This window comes from Mustelus asterias, chromosome 3 (assembly GCF_964213995.1).
Source record: "Mustelus asterias chromosome 3, sMusAst1.hap1.1, whole genome shotgun sequence".
NCBI lineage: Eukaryota > Metazoa > Chordata > Chondrichthyes > Carcharhiniformes > Triakidae > Mustelus > Mustelus asterias.
The window spans coordinates 23,789,739-23,808,222 of NC_135803.1; positions in this window are offsets into that span (position 1 = coordinate 23,789,739).

The window sequence follows — 18,484 nt, forward strand, 5'->3', positions numbered from 1 at the left end:
CCTGCAAGTTCAACACTAGCTTCCCTCAAGGTCCGTGGGAATACCCTGTCCAGTCCTGGGGATTTATCCACTCTGATTTGCCTCAAGACAGCGAGCACCTCCTCCCCTTTAATCTGTAAAAGTTCCATGACCTCCCTACCTGTTTGCCCTATTTCCATAGACTCCATGCCCGTTTCCTCAGTAAATACGGATGCAAAAAAACCATTTAGTATCTTCCCCATCTCTTTTGGGTTCCATACCCAGTCTACCACTCTGGTCTTCAAGAGGACCAATTTTATCCCTCACTATCCTTTTGCTCCTAACATACCTATAGAAGCTCTTTGGATTTTCCTTCACTCTGTCTGCCAAAGCAACCTCATGTCTTCTTTTAGCCCTCCTGATTTCCCTCTTAAGTAGCTTCTTGCACTTTTTATACTCCTCGAGCATCTGATCTGTCCCTTGCTGCCTGTACATTTCATACAACTCTCTCTTCCTCTTAATCAGTGTTACAATCTCCCTCGAGAACCAAGGTTCCTTATTCCTATTTACTTTGCCTTTAATCCTGACAGGAACATACAAACTCTGCACTCTCAAAATTTCTCCTTTGAAGGCCTCCCACTTTCCATTTACATCCTTACCAGAGAACAGCCTGTGCCAATCCACACTTCCCAGGTCCCTTCTCATTTAATCAAATTTGGCCTTTTTCCAGTTCAGAACTTCAACCCGAGGACCAGATCTATCCTTATCCATGATCAGGTTGAAACTAATGGCATTATGATCACTGGATCCAAAGTGTTCCCTCACACTCACATCCATCACCTGCCCTAACTCATTTCCCAATAGGAGATCCAATATCGCATCCTCTCTAGTTGGCACCTCTATATACTGATGTAGAAAATTCTCCTGAACACATTTTACAAACTCTACCCCGTCTAAACCTTTAACAGTATGCGAGTCCCAATCTATATGTGGAAAGTTAAAATCCCCTACTATCACAACTTTGTGTTTCTTGCAGTTGTCAGCTATCTCTCCGCTGATTTGCTCTTCCAATTCTCGCTGACTATTGGGTGGTCTATAATACAACCCCATCAATGTGGTCACCCTTTCCTGTTTCTCAGCTCCACCCATAGGGCCTCTGTAGACAAGCTCCCTAATCTATCCTGCCTGAGTACCGCTGTAACATTTTCCCTGACCAACAATGCCACCGCCCCCCCCCCACCTTTTATCCCTCTGCCTCTATCCCGCCTGAAAAATTGGAACCCTGGAACATTGAGCTGCCAGTCCTGCCCTTCCTGTAGCCAAGTTTCACTAATGGCTATAATGTCATATTTCCATGTGTCTATCCATGCCTTCAGCTCATCTGCCTTCCCCACAATACTCCTGGCATTGAAATAGACACACCTCAAAAGATTATTTCCACCACACTCTACCCTTCCATTTGTGATTTTGCTTGAACTAACCTGTCTTTTTACCCCTGCTCCACTATCTGCTCTGGCACTCTGGTTCCCATCCCCCTGCAAATCTAGTTTAAACGCTCCCCAATAACACTAGCAAATCTCCCTGCAATTATATTGGTCCCCTTGTAGTTTAGGTGTAACCCGTCTCTCTTGTACAGGTCCCACCTGCCCCTGGAGAGGTCCCAATGATCCAAGAATTGGAAACCCTGCCCCCTGCACCAGTTCCTCAGCCACATGTATTAGCATACAGTGAAAAGTATTGTTTCTTGGTGCTATACAGACAAAGCATACCGTACATAGAGAAGGAAAGGAGAGGGTGCAGAATGTAGTGTTACAGTCATATCTAGGGTGTAGAGAAAGATCAACTTAATGCAAGGTAAGTCCATTCAAAAGTCTGACAGCAGCAGGGAAGAAGCTGTTCTTGAGTCAGTTGGTACGTGACCTCAGACTTTTGTATCTTTTTCCCGACGGAAGAAGGTGGAAGAGAGTATGTCCAGGGTGCATAGGATCCTTGATTATGCTGGTTGATTTTCCAAGGCAGCGGGAAGTGTAGACAGAGTCAGTGGATGTGAGGCTGGTTTGCGTGATGAAGTGGGCTTTTTTCATGACCCTTTGTAGTTTCTTGCGGTCTTGGACAGAGCAGGAGCCATACCAAGCTGTGAGACAACCAGAAAGAATGTTTTCTATGGTGCAGCTGTAAAAGTTGGTTGCAAACTATACTAAGCCTGGATAAAATCTACAGAGCCACCAATGGAGACTTGGCCCGCTCCCTTCGTTTACACAATCCCCAGGCATTTCAATCTTAACAGCAAGGAATATCACAACAGCAACTCAATTCTATTGGATGGACACCATATCCAGTAACTCCAGCAACATAAAGTCATTTCTCCATCTTTTTCCCGTAGAAATGTATGTTAGTTATAGAACTGTTGAACTCCAGACAGCCTGCACTTCTGAACTCCCAACTGCTCTTGGTTTCATTTGTTGTTGTCGCTGATATTTTTGCAGGTGTCTGAAAAGTTAATGTGTGGAAAATATGGATAAAATGTGCTGGCAGTTCATCACAAAATTGCACACTTGTTGTCTGCCAATTGCTCCTCCTAGTCCCAATTGTTTCAACTACCTTTTGAAGGCCTTCACTTCTTGGCCAATAGATCCTACTAAGCGGAAAGTCCACCCAATGGCTTTGAGGTCCCAGCTTACATAACAGGACCCTGACTTAAATTTGGTGATAAAGCTCCCATTTGAGTTGGGCTGGTACCTGTTGCCCATTAAACCAGTTGTGAGTGGATGGCGGTGCGTCAGATACTACTTGGATTTGGGCGACACGGTGGCACAGTGGTTCGCACTGCTGCCTCACAGTGCCACGGACACAGGTTTGATTCCCGGCTTGGGTCACTGTCTGTGCGGAGTCTGCACATTCTCCCCATGTCTGCATGGGTTTCCTCCGGGTGCTCCGGTTTCCTCCCACAGTCCAAAGATATGTGGGTTAGGTGCATTGGCCAAGCTAAATTCTCCCTCAGTGTACCGAACAGGTGCCTGAGTGTGACGACTAGTAGATTTTCACAGTAACTTCATTGCAGTGTTAATATAAGCCTACTTGTGACAATAATAAATAAACTTAAAACTTAAACATCCCCTCTTGTGATGCAATCCACAAATTTTTTTTTAAACCCTTTTCAGCCCCACTGGCAATCTGGTCCACATTTCTATCACTATCTTAATGAAAGGGTGTTTCTTAAATTCTCAAATTTATGACATCATTAACATTAGACTCTGCCCCTTCAGCTTCAAATCCTAACAGGGCCAACAGATATGCTTTCAAGAATCTAATTGTCCATCTATGAAAATCTTATAATAACAGCAACAGCTAAAAATTATATTGGGCATTTAACATAATGAGGATTCTCAAGGTGCTTCACAGAGACACTATAAATGAAAATATAAAAGAAAGCTGTAACACAAACGGACTTGGGGTACTTGTACATGAAACACACGGAAAGCTAGCACATAGGTGCGGCAGATACAAAAGTCTGAAGTCATGTAGCAACCGACTCAAGAACAGCTTCTTTCCCGCTGCCATCAGATGTTTGAATGGACCTCCCTCGCACTAAGTTGATCTTTCTCTACTCCCTAGCTCTGACTCTAACACTACATTCTGCATTCCCCCCTTTCCTTCTCTAGGAACGGTATGCTTTGTCTGTGTAGCGCACAAGAAACAATACTTATCACTAAATTCTAATACATGTGACAATAATAAATCAAATCAAATTAAATCAAGGGCAGGTAATCAGGAAGGCTAATGGAATGTTGGCCCTTATTTCAAGGGGGTTGGAATATAAGAGTAGGGCAGTCTCACTGCAACAGAGTATGGTGAGGCCACATCTGGAGTACTGTGAGCAGTTTTGGTCCCCTTATTTAAGGAAAGTTATTACTTCATTGGAGGCAGTTCAGAGAAGGTTCAGTAGGATGATCCTGGTATGGAGGGATTGTCTTATGAGGAAACGTTAAACAGGTTGGGACACTACTCATTGGAATTAGAAGAATGAGAGGTGATGTCATTGAAACATAGGATTCTTAAGGGGCTTGACAGGTTAATACTGAAAGGATGTTTCCCTCATGGGAGAGTCTCGGACCAGGGGGCATAGTCTCAAAAGAAAGGGGCGCCAATTTAGACTGAGATGAGGAGGAATTTCTTCTCTCAGAGAGTTGAGAGTCTTTGGAATACCTTGCCACAGACAGCTGTGGGGGCAGAGCTATTGGGGGTGATCTTACAGGCTTGTTCTGCCAGCCAATTGGCGTGGTGAGCAGATGAGATCCAGCAAGAGGTGAGAAATCCGGATCGCACTCGGTTCTTCACCTACCGGCCCTATCTTGCTGGCAAAATTTACTTTGCACTCAAGAAGGACACAAAGCCAATTTAATTATTTATAACATCATTGTCATGTCAGCAATGAGTCCCGGACGCTATTGTCTGTGCTCACTTGCCCTTACCTGCTCATTGGCCTAGCACCCTGGCAATACCCACCAGGCACTCTGACATTACCAAGGGCAAGTAGGTGAGGCCTGGGGGGCTGAGCCTGAGGGGCAGGGCTATGGCAGGGGAAGCTTTGTAGGGGTGGAGAAAGAGAGAACTCTACAAAGGAGGTGTTAATCAGCTGGGGAAGTGATCAGGAGGGGTGGGAGGGTTGACCGGCTGGGGTGGCAATCATGGGATGGGGGGTTGATGTCTGGGGTGGCAATTGGCAGAGTGGGGGCGATGTCTGGGGGGGGTTTCAGGATGTGCGGGGGGCATGGGGGGGGGGGGGAGCTCAGCACCCCTGCAAACCCACGTATTTACCCCGGTAATCCACTAACCTACACATCTTGGGACACTAAGGGGCAAGTTACTAATACCAAGTTACTAATACCTGCACGTATTTGGACTGTGGGAGGAAACAACAGCACCCAGAGGAAACCCACGCAGACATGGGGAGAATGTACAAACTCCACACAGACAATCACCCGAGGATGGAATTGAACCTGGGCCCCTGGTGCTGTGAGTCAGCAGTGCTAACCACTGTGCTGTCTGTCAGCAGTGCTAACCACTGTGCTGTCCTTTGGTTGTGTGCTCCTCGTAGTCTACACAGCGTCAGCTAACAGCTCAGCCAAAGGGGAACTGATAGCTAATCTTGCATTAGCTTTTGTGGGTCGGATGGTCAAGCAGTGCCTCTCCAGGCTCTACATAACCAACATAGACTGCTGCCATTCCTGTGATCACCGGCGTCCCACAACTCTGCTCCACCCCTGTGAGGGATTGACCATTTCTCAGCCTGATATTGTACAGTTTGGATCCTTTAAGCACTAGAGTTCTCTCTCTCTCTTCCTTTAAGATGCTTTTAAAATCTACCTCTTTGACCAATATTTTGGTTCCCTGTCCTCTAATGTCACAGCATCAAATTCTGTCTGTTCACATTTGTGTGAAGCATTTTGGATGTAATTGCTATGTCAAAGGTGCTATATAAATGTAAGTTGCTGTTGATGTCTGCCTGCATTCCACCAGCTAAATGGTTATGAATATCGGTCCTCATAGTATAATCCCGCCTGCCATATTGGATGGTGGGCGGTTCTATCGGGCTGCTTGAAGCCATTGTGGAATGAAGATTCACCCCAAAGTTCTCCACATCAAAAAACATTTTACAGCACCGCTGCTGTGGTAAACATCAGGGATAGTGGGGCTGGAGGAGATTATTAGAGACAGGGTTGGGGTGAGGACATGGATGGATTTGAAAACGAGGGTGAGAATTTTAAAATCAAAAGGTTGTTCGACCCGGAGCCGACCGGTAGGTCAGGTAGCACAGGAGTGATGGAGCAACAGAACTTACTGCGAGTTATCACAAGGATAGGGGAACTTTGGATGACCCTGGGTTTATGGAGATCGTAGGAGTCAGCAGGGAATACATCCCGGTTGATAATGTATGCTGCACATCCCCCATCTGGGAAGGATGGCTAACGGCTGTGCGCCCCAGCAGTGCAAGATTGGAGTGGTAACCACTGCTGAGGCAACAGCCAGTCCCTGAAGAAGAGGAGCCAATGGAGGCTGCATGGTGTGGGCAGTTCCTGCAGTGCATTTAATGAACCTCCCTGCCTTCAAATCCACTATGTGGAGATGCCAGCGTTGGACTGGGATAAGCACAGTAAGAAGTCTCACAACACCAGGTTAAAGTCCAATAGGTTCTTATCAAATCCACTGGCAGGGAACTGCAAAATTCCACCTAGAAAGTTTTTAAGAATATTGATTAGCAACATTTGTCTGCCAGCGCTGAGCATCAGGGGAAAAGAAAGTTAGCGGTGTGCATAGTAACTTAACTTGCCAGTTGTTATCACTTAAAAACCTGACAATGTTTGGGCAGCTGGCAATGAACCAGATATTTCAAAGGGATGTTGGACTTTGCATGAAGGTGTTACACCATGGCAAGCCGACTGGACTTATCACTTGGCATCGTGAGACAGGGTCTGAGGGGATTTCTTTTGTGGTTTTAATAACTGTCAGGATTATTTTCCTAAGGAATTTGTACTTGCATGTTTGATGACAATGTGTGCTCATAAAGCGAAATGAGAATCACTGTATTATCTATTTTCCTAATATCATTCAGACTGGACAATGTAGGCATTTCAAAACAGGCATTCTGTTTACTGACCAGCAAAGTGAGAAAGGAGGATTTGCAATTGTATAAGGTGGGGTGTCTCTTTTGGAAGGTAAACACTGACACAGATTGGTTAGGCCAAGCAGACCTGTTTGCACCTTGTAATTTCTATGCATTACTAATACAGAGGACAACTCCAGATGTTGTATTGCTCCCATTAGTATTGGCTGGACTGTCTGCCATGCCTGTAGGCCGTGTCACTGGATTTACCTTCATTCCACATAGAAATAGTGCCGATAATGCCATGAAACATCCCAAGGTGCTTCACGGGATGCATTATGGCACTAGTTTGATGGCATTAAGTTTATTTATTAGTGTCATAAGTAGGCTTAACACTGCAATGAAGTTACTGTGAAAATCCCCCATTCGCCATACTCCAGCTCCTGTTCAGGTACACTGAGGGAGAATTTAGCATGGCCAATGCATCTAACCAACACATCTTTCAGACTATGGGAGGAAACTGGAGCACCCAGAGGAAACCCACGCAGACATGGAATGTGCAGCCTCTGCACTGACAGTGACCCAAGCCAGGAATCAAACATGGGTTCCTGGTGCTGTGAAATAGCGGTGCTAACCACTGTGCCGCCATGCTACCCACATAATGAGATATTGGGACAATTACCAAAGGCTCGGTGAAAGAGGGGAGTATTTTAAAGGAGGAAAGAAAGGTGGAGTTGAATTTTAGGTCATGAATTTCAGGACTAAGGACTTAGGAAGCTGAAGATAAAACTGCAGATGGTGGAACAAAGGGAATTAGGGTCCTGCAAGGTGCCAGAATTGGAGGAGTACAGAGAAATGTCGTGAGAAACAGATAGTAAAAATTCCTATAGAAATTTTAAAAAAGAAAGAGTTGACAAAGTGAGCATTGGTCCTATAGAAAGTGAGTTTGGGCAGTTAATAATGGAGAATAAGGAGATGCCAGGTGAATTGAACAGGTATTTTGCATCAGTCTTCACTCGAGAGGATGCAATACTATAGAGATTCTAGAAATGGCTGCAAATCAGGAATTGGAAGGGAAGGGGGAAATCAGAAAAAACAAAATCATCAGGGAAGTGGAAATTAGCAAATTCTGAAACTGCGGGTTGAAAATTCCTTGGGATCTGATGGATTTCATCCTAGAGTCTTAAAAAGAAATGACTAGTGAGATAGTTGATGCATTGGTTTTAATTGTCCAAAATTCACTAGATTCAGGGAAGGTTCCATTAGACTGGAAAATAGTGAATGTAACTCCTTAATTCAAAAAGGGAGGGAAACAGAAAGCAGGAAACTATAGGCCAGTTAGCTTAATAACTATCATAGGGAAAATGTTAGAAGTTATTATTAAAGGTGTGATAACAGGGCACTGGATAAATTCAAGGTAATCAGGTGGAGTTAACATGGTTTTGTGAAAGGGATGTCATGTTTAACCAATTTATTGGAAAGCTTTAAAGAAGTAATAGGTCCTGTAGATAAAGGGGAACCAGTAGATGTATTAGAACATAGAACATTACAGTGCAGTACAGGCCCTTCAGCCCTCGATGTTGCACCGACCAGTGAAACCAATCTAAAGCCCCTCTAATCTACACTATTCCAATATCATCCATATGTTTATCCAATAAACATTTGAATGCTCTTAATGTTCACGAGTCCACTACTGCTGCAAGCAGGGCACTCCACACCCTTACTACTCTTTGAGTGAAGAACCTACCTCTGACATCTGTCCTATATCTATCACCCCTCAGTTTAAAGCTATGTCCCCTCGTGTTAGCCATCACCATCCAAGGAAAAAGGGTCTCATTATCCACCCTATCTAATCCTCTGATCATCTTGTATGCCTCTATTAAGTCACTTCTTAACCTTCTTCTCTCTAACGAAAACAACCTCAAGTCCCTCAGCCTTTCCTCATTCGTTAAAATCTATTGCACTTAGATTTTCAGAAGGCATTTGAGAAAATGGCTCGTCAAAGGTTACTGTGGTATATAGGGTAACATGTTGGCATGGATAGAAGATTGGCTAGCCAATAGGAAGCAGAGGGTGGACATAAATGGGTAATTCAGAGACTCAGAACAAGATCTAGGGACCTAGGTTCAAATCCCGCCACAACAGCTGGTGAAATCCGAATTCAATAAAAATCTGGAATTAAAAGTTAATGATGGCCGTGAAACCATTGATGATTGTTGTAAAAACCCATCTGGTTCACGAACGTCCTTTAGGGAAGGAAATCTGCCATCCTTACCTGGTCTGGTCTACATGTGACTCCAAATCAACAGCAATGTGATCGACACGTAAATGCCCTCAGGGATGAGCAATAAATGCTGGCCCAGCCAACGACGCCCACATCCCATGAACGAATAAAAAAAAAGTTGCCAGCAGTCCGAGCAGTGCCAGAACTCAGGAGTGGGCAGTGCAGGGACTGCACCCAGGCCCATGGCGGAGCTCAGTATGGTGTCTGGACCCAGGCATATTGGGGGTTTTGGATGGGGAGGGATTGGGCAGCCTAGGGAGGGGTGTGGGTAGGAGGATTTGTATTGGAGACCAGACAGGGATAACAAAATGGGGGGAGTAGCATCTTCATGGGAGGGGGGTGCCCCCAATGCACAAAGAATACCCATCAAATGCTGTGCCCCCCTTCCTTCCCAACCTTTGCAAAGCTTTTTTTATGAAATGGCCTGCCCACGGCAACCGTTTTATGGCGTGGGCATCGTATTATCTGACCTTGTTAACAAGCTCAATTGACCCTAAATTGTTTGTTTAAAAATGGCTGGCGAACTTCCGATTTCAGTACCCACCCACTTATTGTATCATGGGGTTAGCTTGGGGTAGGTGGGAAAATGGACTTGCCACCCCTTGTATTTTATGCTCTGACTCCCCCCGCTGAAAACACACTGGGCGGACCACTGTCAAATCCAGCCCTTTCTGACTGCTTAGAAAGCCACTATCTCACACGCCTTATTAGCAACTTTCTCCATCTGCCCTGCCACCTTCAACGATTGGTGCGTACATACCCCCAGGTCTTGCAACCCCATTAGAGTTGTATCTTTTATTTTACATTGCATCTATTTGATCTTTTTTTACCAAAATACATCACTTACAGTCTGCGTTAAATTTCACTGCCCAATTCACTTTAAGTTTCTCCCCATCCTCCTCACAGATCGCAATATTTCAAATTTTTGTGTCTTGTTCAAGTTTTCACTAACTTCATTGCCATGTTAATGTAAGCCTATTTGTGACTAATAATAAAATAAACTTTAAGTTTTCAAATTGTGCCTCGCACACCCAACTCATATGGGTTGACAAAAGCAGTGATCCCAGTGCGGACCCCCCTGTCGCCATCGGGTGCGCACAGCAGAACTAGCAAGACACTGACCCACAATTTAGCTTAAAAGCAGTGATAGGATAGAGAAGCGTTAGGCTGGACGGAGCGATCATATCTGCACACACAAACACATCCTATCACTGACTTCGGTTCGGTCAGGTTATCAAGGGATTTGGAGCGAAGATGGGTAAAAGGGAATTGAGGTAAAGGTCAACCATGAACTAATTCAATAGAGGAACAGGCTTGAGTAGCTAAATGGCCTGCTCCTATTCCTGTGCAACCACAGTAACCGATAACTGAATTTCTTAAAGTTAAAGTTTATTTATTAGCGTCCCAAGCAGGCTTAGCTTACGTTAACACTGCAATGAAGTTACTCTGAAAAACCCGTAGCTAACACACTCTGGTGCCTGTTCAGGTACACTGAGGGAGAATTTAGCATGGCCAGTGCACCCAACCAGCATGTCTTTGGATTGTGGGAGGAAACGCAGAGCACCCGGCGAAAATCCACGCAGATACGGGGAGAATGTGTAGACTCCACACAGACAGTGACCCAAGCTGGGAATCGAACCCGGGTCACTAGCACTGTGAGGCAGCAGTGCTAACCACTGTGCCACCGTGCAGTTCCTTGCTAAACAAATTAAATATAAATTTGTGGAATCCCTCCATTGCAGAAGGAGGGCATTCGGCCCATCGAGTCTACACCAACAACAATCCCACCCCGGCCCTATCCCCGTATTTACCCTGCTAATCCCCCGATACTAAGGGGCAATTTATCATGGTCTATCCACCTAACCTACACATCTTTGGAGTGTCAGAGGAAACGGGAGCACCCGGAAGAAACCCACGCAGACACGGGGAGAATGTGCAGACTCTGCACAGACGGTGACCCGAGGCCGGAATTGAACCCGGGTCCTTGACGCTGTGAAGCAGCAGTGCCAACCACTGTGCCACCGTGTCGTACATGAGCATGAGATTCCTGGCAGGTTTGAACAGAAAATTGGTGAAGCGGTGTTTGCTGACCATCGTGTTGTTGGGTGATAAGATTTCGGCCCAAGTGAATGAAATATTGCCGGTGACAGTAGGGGTTGTCTCACGGAAAATGGCTTGTTTCCCACAGGAAGTATTCTATTGAATGAGCGCCCTTTTAAGAGTTAACAAGACAGATACCCATAGTTTCATTGAGCTGTTGTTATGTCTGTTGCCTTGGAGACCACAGTGGAATGTTTGTCTGCAGAAACTTACAGGAGAGAAGCTTTGGGCTGAGCTTCGGGGTATGCACTATTCCATCCAATTAGCTGCTACGTGATGGGGCTCACGGGTGCGATCACATCAAATGCCTGCTGGTCACTCCAGGCGACTTTCCCAGCGTCGGAGAGAATTACACTTCATCAAATTATCAGCAGCAAATCTACACACAATGGGAAAAGCAGACAAAAATTAAGGAGCTTTGCTCGGTTAGGGCTCCCCCCACCCCACCTTCTCGGTATATCTCCTCGGAAAATAAATTAACTCAGTCTGACAGAATGAATATATGGCTTTTCTTTAAAAAAAACTTAATCGGAGGAGATCGCATCAAAGCAACATTAGCACAGGGAGTGTGGTGTTTATAATTTGTATTGTTTACGGTGAAGGAGTAATTTTGACACAATTGGAATATCACAGGGTGTTGTTGTCCCAAAGTGTTTACCAAAGAGCAAACTCAGTATTTTCTAACACAAAAAAGCTTGCTTTGCTGTTGTTTTAGGAACACCAGATAACCCCTGAGGGCTTAGCCTTTTGTTTAAATCTGTACTTGTCTTGATTAACAATAGTAGGCTGGATGAGGTCATTTTTTCTTTCCATCTTTGCTGGGTTTTGCCAGCTTTTCACAGTTCTGCCTGTGAGAAGAACAGCACTCCCTTTCTTTACATTAGCAATGGAAACACGTCGCCTTGACAGGAATTTTCCACTCAAGCAGCCCCTTGCTTTCCAACAAGGGGCCTCCACAGCTTGCAACTTGCAGAGAAACTCGACGTGTTTCTCAAGCGTACAGCCCAGGACATTTTTTTTTTGCATCCTTGCCCTGCACCAGAAGCTCTGACTTTCACCGTACATAAAGATGAACCCTCTTTCTGCTGAATGTTTTTTTATATATCTGAGGCTGACTGCAAATACAATCTGACTCTCTCGCCTTCAAAACGTAGGAGCAGAGTTAATAAATAGATACGTGCACCATCGCCACTTCAGAATGATTCTCTTTAATCTGTGTAAACAGGACGTGGGGAGCTGTATGAAATGTTACCAAGAATGATTCTGGCCTCGGTTAAGCAAAGAAATAAACAGTGCAGCATATATAACTTGTTGGTTTTGTGATATTGCAAGGATTTCCCCTGTCTGCAAAAAAATGGTGGAGTCTCAGACAGTGAGCTCCCAGCAGGTCAGACTGGTGTGTCACATTGTGTATACCATATGACATGGACGGGGGGGGGGGGGGGGGGGGGTGGAGAGAGAGGAGGGAGTGGGTAGTGGGCAGCACAGAAAAGAGGAAAAGAAGAGAAAAGATTGATGATTTGCAGGACACCTGGGGTAATTCTTTCAAAGTGCATTACTTCCACTCTCAGCCAGGAACAAGGGCGAGGAGAAAAAGGTCTTCAATGGAGAGTGACAGATCCAGGCTGATCAAAGACATCTAACATTGAATGCATCCAGATTATTTAGCTACTTAGGTGCTTTTTTTTTAAAAGGGCAGGGGGACTGTCCATCCTGGGCCAGAGAGTGCAGGGATTAAAGATCAAAACGAAAATGAAGGGGAAAAAAAAGGAGAAAAGCTCTCCTCATCTTTTTAAAACAGGGATGTTTATAAAAAAAAAACCTGCTGGGAACCGGAAGGACCAAGAGAAGAAAAGGGTCATTTTTAACAGCAAGTGATCTGCTTCCTAATTACCCGCAGTATCTGATGATAAATTGTTCCAACGGCACCTTTTCTTTTCATAAAACCCCTCCCCCAGGAAACTTTTGTTCGCTGCCTTTAGATCCATTGACCCAAGGTTTTTGTGAGGGGTTATTGTGCGCTGCTGTAGGCCTTCATTACCATCTTGTACATTCAGCCATCTCATGCCAGCGCTGCTACTGCTGTGATTCAGTGGCTGCCAAAGACTTTACTCTCCGCTTGGTGTGTAAGAAAAGTATGTTAACGTTTGAGATACAACCCGGTCAATCTATTTAGAAAACACCGCAGCCTTCAGGGGAAACGGATATTTTTATATAGTGCTTTTCCCTTTTAACATTAACTGCCAATGAACTGTTTTTTGCAGTGTAGTTGCTGCTTGTTTCATGTGTGGTAGTCAATTGGCACCAAGGATACGATCTAACAAATTGTAAACAAGTGAATAATCACTTTTCAAAATATGCAGAAATTACAATAAGATGCACGGTGGCACAGTGGCACAGGGGTGGCACGGTGGCACAGGAGCGGCACGGTGGCACAGGGGTAGCACGGTGGCACAGGAGCGGCACAGTGGCACAGGAGTAGCACGGTGGCACAGGGGTGGCACAGTGGCACAGGGGTGGCACGGTGGCACAGGAGCGGCACGGTGGCACAGGAACGGCACAGTGGCACAGGAGTGGCACGGTGGCACAGGGGTGGCACGGTGGCACAGGAGCAGCACGGTGGCACAGGGGTGGCACAGTGGCACAGGAGCGGCACGGTGGCACAGGAACGGCACGGTGGCACAGGAGCGGCACAGTGGCACAGGGGTGGCACAGGGGTGGCACGGTGGCAGCACGGTGGCACAGGGGCGGCACAGTGGCACAGGGGTGGCACAGGGGTGGCACGGTGGCACAGGGGCAGCACGGTGGCACAGGGGCGGCACGGTGGCACAGTAGTTAGCACTGCTGCCTCACGGCGCCAGGGACCTGGGTTTGATTCCGGCCTCGGGTGACTGTCTATGTGGAGTTTGCACGTTCTCCCCGTGTCTGCGTGGGTTTCCTCTGGGTGCTCCGATTTCCTCCTACACTCCAAAGATGTGCGGATTAAGTGGATTGGCCATGCTAAATTGACCCTTAGCAGCAGGGTAAATATGTGGGGTCACGGGGCTAGGGCTGGGTGGGATTGTTGTCGGTGTAGGCTTGATGGGTTGAAATGGCCTCCTTCTGCACTGTAGAGATTCGATGATTCTAAAACAAGACAACAAGCCAAAAATGGGTGCAAAAATGATAAAATTCCCCCCAAGGCTGACACTTTAAAGTCGCTTTAGCCAATGCAAAATCATTTTCCTGAAAGTTGATCTTCAAAAATGGATAGTAGACAAGAGTAAGAAAATATCTGCAAACAATTTTAAAGTTAGCAAAGGATTAGAAACAATAATATGGTACAAAAAAATTGTATAATTTAGCATAACAATAATATAGGAAAGATTATATAAAATATATAAAATGATAAACTGAATTTGTTATGTTTTTTTTTAAACCTTCAATTAAAATTGAAAGCGCCATCTTAATAATAAAGCTAATGGAATACTATCACTCATTTCGTACATTGCATCATCACCACACTCAAGAATACTTAATTGCTTGTAAAGCATTTTGAGAGGCCCCAATGTTGCGAAAAATACTTTGACCTGAATTGTTGCAAAGCCGGAGAAGGTCTCTGGTAAAATGGTGCTAGAGCTTTGATGCTGGATGTCCTGCCCTCCCAACCTGGCACCTCATTTTCTTTTGGGTGGGGGGGGGGGGGGGGGCGGGGGGGGAAGGAGAGAATGGGGGTGGATAATTGATGTGGCGCATCTGAGGTTCATGGAGGTTGCTGCACAGGAGAAAGTTCAAGGTTAGCGGAGTTCTTTGGAGAGGTGGCACCCTTTGGGAGAGAGAGTGTGACTTTTTGGATATGTTCAAGAACAACTTTGAGAGAGGTAAGGTGCCCTTTGGGATTGTTAAAGGTAGGCATGAATGTGCATAATAAATGGATAAACTCACTGGAACTGTCAAGCTCAGTAGGGCGATACAGTGGCACAGTGGTTAGCACTGCTGCCTCACAGCGCCAGGAACCTGGGTTCAATTTCTGGCTTGGGTCACTGTCTGTGCGGAGACTGCACGTTCTCTGCATGGATTTCCTCTGGGTGCTCCAGTTTCTTCCCACAGTCCGAAAGACGTGCTGGTGAGGTGCATTGGCCATGCTAAATTCTCCCTCAGTGTACCCGAACAGGCAATGAAATGTGGAGACTGGGGGATTTTCACAATAACTTCATTGCAGTGTGAATGTAAGCTTACTTGTGACTAATAAATACATTTTTACTTTATTTTATTTTAATTGTTAATCTGTTTAGGGAATTGTCAAGGATGCTGTCAAGGGAATTGCCAAGCTGTCAGAGGAACTGGCAAAGCTCATTGTAACCAGTCAACGGTTTAAATTTCCTGACCATTAAACTAAAGTAAGTTAAAAAATCAGTGCTTGCTATTTCACTCTATCTGTTGACCTCAGAGTTATTGACATAAGATTTGTGCTATATGACTGATTTCACAGCCCCTCATTATCATTGTGGGTTACTTGTCAGTTCACAATTTGATTGAAGCTCCAAGTGGTTATAAATTCTTTGATGTAGGTTGTGAATACAAATGCTTTTTGTTATAAGGGATTATATGGTTGAAGGAATTTTAATATTGTTGAAGGGTTTTTATCAATGAGAATTTTTAAAAAAGTGAATCCATCAATAGACCCGTAGAACTTAATTTTATTTCCTCTCAGCATGAATCCTGAGGTCTGCCCATGGTAGATACTGGGGAGAGTTGGCATGGAGGGTGTAAGGGCAAAGGGCAGTGGGCAAGAGGCATAGGTTGGCATGAGCTAGCACTAAGTTTGCATAGATTCTATCAGGGGCCATGGGGCGGGTAGAGAGGCATAGATTGGCATAGTGTGTGAGAAGCCATGGGGGATTGGTATTGGGACATAGGTTGACATGGAATGTATGAGGGGCCATTGGAGGTTGGTGAGGGACATGGGTTGGCATGGATTATGCATGCGGTGTGTGGAGGTGGCAAGGGGTTATGAGGGGGGTGCTGGCTAGAGGGTTGTTTTTTGTTCTGTTGCTTATGCAAATGGGACAAAGTCTTGGGTCACTGAAGCTCGTCTTTGGGCCATCCCACCTCCACGGCTGGCAGCCCCTGTACTGTCTCCAAACTATGTTTTGGGGTGGCAGGCTCCGGGTACGGAATTTTCCTGACACTCCGCTCCAAACCTGGGAGCAAAGATTCAGGTCTCGTCTTTCTTCCTTTCATGAACTGTTAGCTGAAAATATATAAACCAATCAGCAAAGTAAAGGGAAGCTCTCAATCCAAGTATGTGAGATGCAGGAAATCTGACATTAACCTCATGCTTTAAAGGAACAGGAGACTTTCTCCTGTTAGTTTACATTCCTACTCATCATATTGGTTTGATTATCTGTAATCTTTCCCAACATCCAAAGCTGAGTTTGTCAGTTGATCACAACCTCTGTTCCTATTGTGAGAAAATCCTATACTATACCATTATTATCCTTATCTGAGGAAAGATGTAGTGGCATTGGAGGCAGTTCAGAGGAGGTTCACTAGATTGATTCTAGAGATGAGGGGTTTCTCATATGAAGAAAGATTGAACTGTTTAGGCCTATACTCTCTGGAATTTTGAAGAATGAGGGGTGATCAAGTTGAGGTATACAAGATGATAAAAGGTATGGATAAAGTAGACGTGGAGTGGATGCTTCCTTTTGTGGGGCATTCTAAGATGAGACGTCATAGTCTTAGGATAAGGGGTAGCAAATTTAAAACAGAGTTGAGGAGAAACTACTTCTTCCAAAGGGTTGTGAATCTGTGGAATTCACTACCCCAAAGTGCGGTGGATGCTGGGACAGTGAGTAAATTTAAGGAGGAGTTTGACAGATTTTTAATTGGTAATGGGTTGAAGGGTTATGGGGGGAAGGCAGGAAAATGGAGATGAGGAGCATATCAGCCATAATCGAATGGCAGATCAGACTCGATGGGCCGAATGGTCTAATTCTGCTCCTATATCTTATGAACTTACTAGATCTACTGGTGTATTTTGAAAATTAATTCTTACCCATTGTGCGAGTTCACAGTTATATGATTGGATAGACATCTATATTTTGAGTTGGGATCTCTAGAGTGGAATCGTGATCTTGACGATTGGAAATATCTGATTGCGATCATTCTAAATGGGTGCTTTTTTTTATCAAAATGGCTTTGAAAACAGCTGAATGCTCTGAATGTAGCAAAGAATAGAGGTCCCGACAACATCCCAGCTGTAGCACTGAAGACCTGTGTTCCAGAGCTGACCAGGCCACTAGCCAAGCTTGTCCAGGACAGCTTCAACATACCCGACAATGGGAAAATAGCCCAGGTACACCTTTTTCACAAAAAGCAGGACAAATCCAATCTGACCAGTTACTGTCTAATTTATCTCAGTACTAATCAGCAGAGTGATCAAAGGTGTCATTCACAGATCTTTTAAGTTGCCCCTAATCAGCAGTAACCTGTCTGTATACACCCAGTCTGGATTCCACCAGGACCACTCAGCTCCACACCTCATTACTTCTTTGATCCAAACAAGGACAAAGGAGTTCAATTCCAGCGGCAAGGTAAAGGTGACTACCTTGACATCAAGGCAGAATATGATTGAATGTGGCATCTAGAAGCGTGCAAAACAGCTAACTCAATGGGACTCAGGAGGAAAGCACTCCGCAGGTCGCGATTATACCGAGCACAAAGGAAGATGGTTGCTGCTCGTGGAGACCAATTAGCTTAGCCTCAGGGCATCACCACAGGAGTCCCTCGGGGTTCCTCACGTTGAGCCTAGGACCCTAGGTTGGGTCCCAGGTCCAACCATCTTCAGCAGCTTCATTAATGACCTTTACTCTATCATAAGATCAGAAATAGGGATTCTTGCGGTCGATTGCACGGTCTTCAGTATCGTCACATCTTGTCAGTTAATGCCTGGAGCAAAAGATTCAGGCTTGGATGAAAAGTGGTAAGTAACAATCATGCCAGGCAATGACCATCTTCAACAAAAGAGAAAAGGAAAACCTAACTATCTCCGCTTGATGTTCAATGACATTACCATCGCCGCATCCCCCACTATCGACATCCTGGGGATTACCATTGAGCAGAAACTTAACTGGACAAGCCATATAAATACTGTGGTTGTGAGAGTAGGTCAGATGCTTGGATTTCTGTGGCAAGTAACTCATCTCCTGAATTCCAATGCCTGTCCACCATCTACAAGCACAAGTCAGGAGTGTGATGAGTGCATTTTGCCTGGATGAATTTGTTTCCAGCAACTCTCAAAGTACTCAACAGCATCCAGGAAAGTGGCTTGATTAACCAACATCCCAGCCACCAACTTAAACATTCACTCCCTCCACCACCGGCGCAATGGCAGCAGTGTGTATCATCAACATTCCAAGATACAATGCAGCAGCAGCTTATTAAGCCTGCTTCAACAGTACTTTCTGAATCTGTAACTTCTACCATTCAGAAGGACATGAGTACCATTGGAACACCACCGCTGTGCGTTCCCTTCTGAGTCACACGCCATCCCA